General features: G+C 38.6%; 1 protein-coding gene across 6 annotated transcripts in view; it reads left to right on the top strand.

Moving 5' to 3' along the window:
• PAN3 (PAN3 poly(A) specific ribonuclease subunit) overlaps positions 1-7,259 on the top strand; it is a 154,974-nt gene that overhangs the window by 82,881 nt on the left and 64,834 nt on the right. Inside the window, exon 1 of one of the 6 annotated variants that reach the window (XM_014548555.1) lies at positions 3,006-3,078. The exons of 4 other annotated variants lie outside the window; for them this stretch is intronic. The gene's annotated coding sequence lies outside the window, so the exon portion shown is untranslated. Of the gene's footprint in view, positions 1-3,005; positions 3,079-5,708; positions 5,731-7,259 lie in introns of those variants that run through there. One more of the 6 variants, XM_014548554.1, reaches the window with a different exon arrangement.

Consider the following 7,259-nt stretch of genomic DNA (forward strand, 5'->3'; position numbering starts at 1 on the left):
TTGTTTACCCATATCTTCAGAAAAAAAATCACTTCTACTGTTGTGGTAAACAACCCGCTTTCCTATTTATAATGGTCTGGCCCTCTAACAACTTCAGCGCGAAATTATAGCTAATTTGCCTACAAACGTCAGGTGGTCATAATAATTTGGCCACTCAGTGTATGCTGTTTTTATTAATGTGTATGTACAAAAAGTAGTGGAATCAACATAAATACATTGCCTTAATTTAAGGTTTACTTTTTTCTCCTCCCCCTTCTCTGGGACACATGTATGTTTAGGTGAAAAAAATAAAACATTTGCTTGTGTATTTCTTTATAACATAATTCACTACACTGTAGAGCAGAACTCTGAAGAAGTGGTAATGGTACTGGAGACAATTCAAGTTATCTCTGCAGAAATTAGTTAAAAAGCCTGCTTGCAAGATTTGTCTTGGGCTGATGTGTGGGAACTTGGAGTTGGGGAGTGTTTCCATTGTTCACTAACTGAGTAGGGAGGTTTACTGTTCCTAGACTCTTTGTGAAACAGTGTGGTTTATGCTGCAAACCTTTCTTCCTTTTGAGAGTTTGGAATTCTGGGATGTGCTAGGCTAAGGTGCCTATCAGGAACCCATCCCCTATAAAAACCTTGGGTACTGAGTCTGTAATGAGCTTCTCTGAGCATATACGTAGCACCCCTGTTACTGGAAGAAGAGTACGCTGTGTGATCCCTCATGAGAGTAAGACAGTATAAGGAATCTTACTCATGAATTTCTTTAGACTCCTGTGTCTTTTCAGCCTTGAGATCTGAAGTGTCAGCTTACCATATTGCTGTGATAAATCTTAGTCATGAGTGCCACTCTATGCTGAGTCTCTTGGGTTCCAGTGAATTTCTGAACATAGGGGTGGGTTTGGGGACCTCCAGTTAAGTATCTTTGTTACTAAATTTACTAAGAAACTCTGAGTTATATATTAAAGAAGTTTCAATTATAAAGTAACCATCAACATCATGTAGAAAATTTAGTTTCTGATGTTATTCTGTAACTTTTAGCATTTTATTTAAAGAAGTTCTAGTCAGTATAAATCTATCTGCATACAGTATAGTTACCTAGAGTACCTTAGAGGTTTGTTCAACAGGTTGCATCAAATTGCAAATAACTTAACAACAACTAAACTTTTAATTGTTAAATGATTGCAATTACTTTCATTAAACTTACTTCCTTCTTCTGCTAAGAACAGCTAGTGATAGAAATGGACTAAGAAATGGACTTGTCTCTGAAGTACTGAAAGAGCAAATGGGGAGAGAAAAGTGCTCTGAACTGAACTTTGGGGTGGACCTTTTCTGTTCATCCTTTACATCATTAATGATTACACTATTACATGATTAATTCTTAATATGTTTAAGACCCTGTTAGAATATAGGAGTACAATATAAACATAGTGTCTGTTTTTTTGGGCTATAACTGTGCATTGTTTTATTTGGGGGGAGGTGGTTATGATTAGGGAATTTGGTTAAAAATGAAAAAAAATAAGAAATCTTAGTAGTAGCTTGGTTTTTGTATTCCTGAATATGCTCGTATAAATTTCTTAGTATGGTTTTTCTCTTGGATGAAACACCAACTATTGGCCTTGTTGTTAAGAAGATTATGCTTCCTCTATCTGTCTTCAATTCAGGTTCATCTGTTCAATGTGAGATATATTTAGGTAATTCTAATCTAAACCATTCTCTTTAATGTGGTCATACATGACAGTTTATTATTGGGGGTTTAGTTTAGTTATTGGAACTTCGTTAAAATCATTAGTGCAACCTATATATATTTGGGCTACATTGATTTGGAAAGAGGAACACTAGAATAATCACACTGCTCTTTCAGAAGAATGTCCTTCACCTCAAATTCTTTTAAATTCCTCTCTTTCACAATGGCTTATGGCTTGTTTCACATTTGCTTTTAAATAACGATGACATCTATTTCATTCAATAGCATGACCATTTACATTTCTTCTCCTAACTTCTTATTTTACTCAGGTAATTCTGGTGATGGCATTCTCCATTTTCTGATCATAATAGCTATTGCTGTATTTAGCATCTTGATTGTTGGTACCAAACTGAGGACTTTCATTTCTGCATCTCTCTCATTTCAACAAATTTATTGTGTTTACATTACATATGTAGTTGGGAATGGTTGGGAATATAGAGAGTATTAAGGCACAGTTCTTCCCTATAAAAAGATAATTTGAATTGTCTGGTACTTGCAGCAAAAGATCAAATACAAAATGATGAGAATTTTTAAATATGGCTATCAAAATTTTTATAGGGTAAGATTTTTCAGAAGGACAAATTGAAATTTTCTGTGAGGAAGAGGTTTAGAGAATTTGGTATTGGGAAGGAGGTTTATTGATTAACATACTAGAGGAGTTTATTCAGTAATGCCTGTGGGCCATAATTTGGTTACTTCATTGGACACATGAAGCAGCCTAGTGTCTTCAGGGAAGTTGTATGAAATCTTCAGGTGAAGTGAATAAAATCATAATTTTAGTTATTGCCTTTCTATCCATTTTATTTTTCCAAGGGTTCTTAAATGTCTTTTCATAAAATTTTATAATTTTCTGTTCTCAGGTCTTGTATATATTTTTTTGGATATTTTTAGATCTACTTTGAGCATTTGTTGGTATTATAATTGTTGTCTTTAAAAAAGAAAATTTTTCTAATTGATTATTTTTAGTGTGTAAATATGTGTTAAGTTTTCTATGTTGGTTATTTTGATAAATTCTATTATTTCTAACATTTTATAGATTTTTATATTTGAACAATTACCTGCAAATAGTGATAGTTTTATCTATTCCTTTGTAATCTGTTTTCTGTTGTTGCATTGGCTAAGTAAGGCCTTTCGTGTTGTATAGAAGTAGTCATAGTTGACATTTTTATTTTGTTCCTGATTTTAAAAGGAATGTTTCTAATGTTTTCATATTTTTGTGTATCTTCACTCTGGCATCTCAGATGCATTTGTATCTGAGAGGACTTTTTGGACTTGTCCGAGAAAAGGAAACATCACTTTTGTTATTTTCTGGGAAGGATTTAAAAGCAACTGAAGCACTTGTTCGTGTAAGTCCTGTGGGCCGCAAAGATGAGCAAGACAAAAGCACTCACTTTTATGGAGCTCATAGCTTTTATATTTTATTTTATGAATTTTTTGGTTTTAATTGTTTACCATTATCATGTCAATTAAAAAGTTTTAGTTGATAGGTATTGCCAAATTTTCTCCCCAAAAGAGATTATAAAAATTAATACTAAAAGTGTATGATTAGTATTTATATGCCATGCACACTTTTACTAATTGTCTATATAAACTTTTAAATCTATGCCAATCCATGAAAAGGTTGATTTTATATTGGTTTTAATTTGCATTTCTTTAATTATCAGTGAAAACGAGCATCTTTTTATATGTTTGAGGCATTTAGTTATTTTCTATGCACTGGTCAGTTGTATAATTTCTTTATTTTCTGTTGGTTAAATTCTATTTTCTTAATGATTTTATGCAGATAAAGCCCTTTATTGTGTTGCAAATACCTTTTTGTTGTGTAGAAATATTTACTTACTTACTTACTTACTAGAGGCCCGATGCACGAAATTAGTGCAAGGGTCTTGGCCCCTCACAGCCGCATCTGGTAGGTCGGCCGGTCTAATTAGCATATTGCTCTTTTATTATTATAGATTATTAATCCTCACCCAAAGATATTTTTCCGTTGATTTTTAGAGAGAGTGGAAGGGAGGGGGAGAGAAAGAGAAACATCAATGGAGAGAGACACATAGATTGGTTGCCTCCTATACCTAGGCCAGGGATTGAGCCTGCAACTGAGGTATGTTCCCTGGACTGGAATAGAATCCGAGACTCTTCAGTCCATGGACCAATGCTATATACACTGAGTTAGGGCAGAAATATTTGTTTTTTGAAGAAGTCAAATTGACTAACTTTTTATTTTTTGACCTTAATATTTTTTATCTTCTTTTTTATAAATCTTATTTGAGATACTCCATTTTAAACTTTTAAATATTTAATCTATTAGACATTTATGTGGGTATAATGAATGAAAGGATGAGTTGCTTTTATTTGTCTAAACTAAATCTGTTTGCATATATCTTTACTCATTTCATCATTTAATGATGGCTAAATCTGTAGGTTTTATTACTTTTTAATATCTAGTAGTCTTACACCATACTTTTTTTCTTCTTTTATGTTTTAACTAAGGGCCTAGTGCATGAATTCGTGCACCTTGAAAGGAACTGTGGGGCATGAGGCTGCAGTAGGCACAGGAGCAGGTCTTGGTCCATCCTCTGTGCCCCCACCCGGCCCCTCCTGCCGTGCCCCTGGTCCCATCATCTGCCAGCAGCCCCGCTCCTGCCGCTGCTCCCACATGCTGATGGTGCAGATCGATTGGAGCCGGCACCAGCATCGAGTGCAAGCAGGGCCGGCGCTGTCAGCTGGTGCGAGCAGTGGCTGCTGCCCCGGTTGCCCCTCAGGAGCAGGGGGGGGTGGAGAAACCCTCAGGGGTGATCAGCGGCTCTGGTGCTGGCTACGGGTGCAAGCGGGGCCGGTGCTGGCAGCAGGTTTGAGCACCAGGTAGGACTGTGGTGCGCTGGAACAAAGAATTTTCAGTAACCACCAGAGGCTCGCCCCGATGACAGTAACCGGAGCCTCGCCTTGGTCTGGTGCCCCTGCTCACCTGCTCACCTGCTCCAGCCTCCTGCTGTTGGCTAGTGCCCGCCATGTTCAGCACACGCCCCCTGGTGGTCAGCACATGTCATAGTGACTGGTTGTTTGGTTGTTCCAGGTATTCCACCGTTCGGTCTATTTGCATATTAGCCTTTTATTATATAGGATTCTTCTTTCTCGTCCTTTGTTATTCCTCAGTCCTGGCTTTTCTTTAATAACTAGAGACCCAGTGCATGAATTCGTGCATGGGTGGAGTCCCTCAGGATAGCCTGTGGGGATCAGGCCCAAAACCTGCAGTCCAACGCTGCCTGCTGCTCCTGCCTGCTGCTTCCACTCATCCCAGCCCCGCTGCACCTGCCGTAGGCTCATGCCCAGTTAGTCCCAATCGAGAGAGCTCTGCGTCTGGCGCCCGTCCCGAGGGGGGAGCCAGGATGTGATTGGCCTTCCAGGCGGACTGTGGGACGGCCTTGCTGGCCCAGGATCTGGATCTGTCCCGCTGATGTTTGCACTGGTTGTCGGGGGCTACCTGGCGGCCACTTTTATATTATTTCTTCCTTGCAGAGTATCTAGGGAGGGGAAGCAACTGTGGTGCCCAAGGCCGACTTCCAGGAGGCCAGAGGCACTGTCAAGATCATGCTGGTGTTGCCGGTCTGTTGGTGCCTGGCTCATTCTCCGGAGATTAGAACTGCAGGACTACTGAGGGAGTGAGTGGCTGCCGCCGGGCTGGTGGGCCACTGGGACAGATGGGTCAGTCAGCTAAGGGGCGCTCCCTCTGTAGGAGTGCACTGACCACCAGGGGGAAGCTCCTGCGTTGAGTGTTTCTCCCTTGGTGGTCAGTGCACATCATAGTGACCGGTTGAACGGCTGTTCAGTCGTTCGGCCGCTTAGGCTTTTATATATATAGATTTTCTGTCTCTTCTTAATATTTATTTTTCCGTATGGGTAATTTTAAAAATTCTGTTGTTATTTTTGTTAAACTAACACTATTGTGTTTTTAAATTAGTTAAGGGTAGAACTGACTACTTTATAGCAGATAAGTACAGGTACTTATTTTCTTTTGTACACGTTATCTTTTGTTTCTGTAAGTAGAGTTTAACCTTTTCATCATATAAGTCCTGAACATTTCTAGTTAAGTTTTACCTAGATATTTTATCTTTTTTTAATTTGTGTCATCTCTTTATTTTTTATTTTGTTAAATAATTGTTTATTGTTGAAAGTATTGCATATGTCTTCTCTTTACCCCCATTCACCCTCTCCAGCCTGCCCCCCACCTCTGGCCTTCAGCACCCTATTGTCTGTGTCCATGCGTTATGCATATATGCATACAAGGTCTTTGGTTGATTACCTCCCACCTTTCCCCATCTTCCCTCTGAGATTCCATCCTCTGTTTCATGCTTCCATGTCTCTGGATCCACTCCATTCATCAGTTTATTTTGTTACTTAGATTCCACATTTGAGTGCGATCATGAGATACTTGTATTTCTCTGACTGACTTATTTCACTTAGCATATACTCTCCAGGTCCCTCCATGCTGTCTCAAAGGGTAAGATATTTCTTTTTTACTGCTGTATGGTATTCCATGGTATAAATGTACCACAGCTTTTTTATCCACTCATCTACTGATGGGCACTTGGGCTGTTTCCAGGTCTTAGCTGTTGTAAATTGTGCTGCTATAAACACAAGGGTGCATATATTCTCTCTGATTGGCGTTTGGGGTTTCTCAAGATATATTCCTAGAAGTGGGGTCACTGGGTCAAATGGCAGCTCCATGATTATTATTTATTTACTTATTTATTTTGCTGCAAAAAGCTTTATTGTTTCATTTGGCCCAATGCATGGGAGAGGGCTTCAGGGCGGTTAAAAGAATGGCTAGTCGTTTTGGGAAGAGGCTCAGGTAAAAGCCAGATGGTAGCCATTCTGACAGCTGTGAGATGGTACCTCATTGTCGTTTTGATTTGCATCTTTCAGATGATTAGTGACTGAGCATTTTTTCATATGTCTCTTGGCCATCTGTATGTCTCTTTGGAGATGTGTCTATTTACTAGTAGGTCCTTTCCCATTTTTTAAAACACGTTAAGCACCCAGCCTGTTTTGTCTTCCGGACGGAAAGTATAGTGTCAGTCACCGGTGACTGACATGGCGCTTAACGTGTTTAATTGGACAATTTGTCTTCCTTTTGTTAAGATGTATGAGCTCCTTATATATTTTCTATATTAGCCCTTTATTAGATGTATCATTGCCAAATAAGTTCTCCCATACAGTGGTGAACGTTTTGTGGATGGTTTCTTTTGCAGTGCATAAGCTTTTTATTTTGGTGTAGTCTCATTTGTTTATTTTCTCCTTAGTTTTCTTTGCCCTGGGAGATATATCTATAAACATATTGCTACAAGATATGTCTGAGATTTTGCTGCCTATGGTTTCTTCTAGGATTTTTATGTTTTTACAACTTTATTAAGTCTTTTATCCATTTTGAGTTTTTTCTTGTGTATGGTGTAAGTTGGTGGTCTAGTTTCATTTTTTTGCATGTATCTGTCCAATTTTCCAACACCATTTATTGATGAGACTATCTTGA

This window comes from Myotis brandtii, unplaced genomic scaffold (genome assembly GCF_000412655.1).
Source record: "Myotis brandtii unplaced genomic scaffold, ASM41265v1 scaffold513, whole genome shotgun sequence".
NCBI lineage: Eukaryota > Metazoa > Chordata > Mammalia > Chiroptera > Vespertilionidae > Myotis > Myotis brandtii.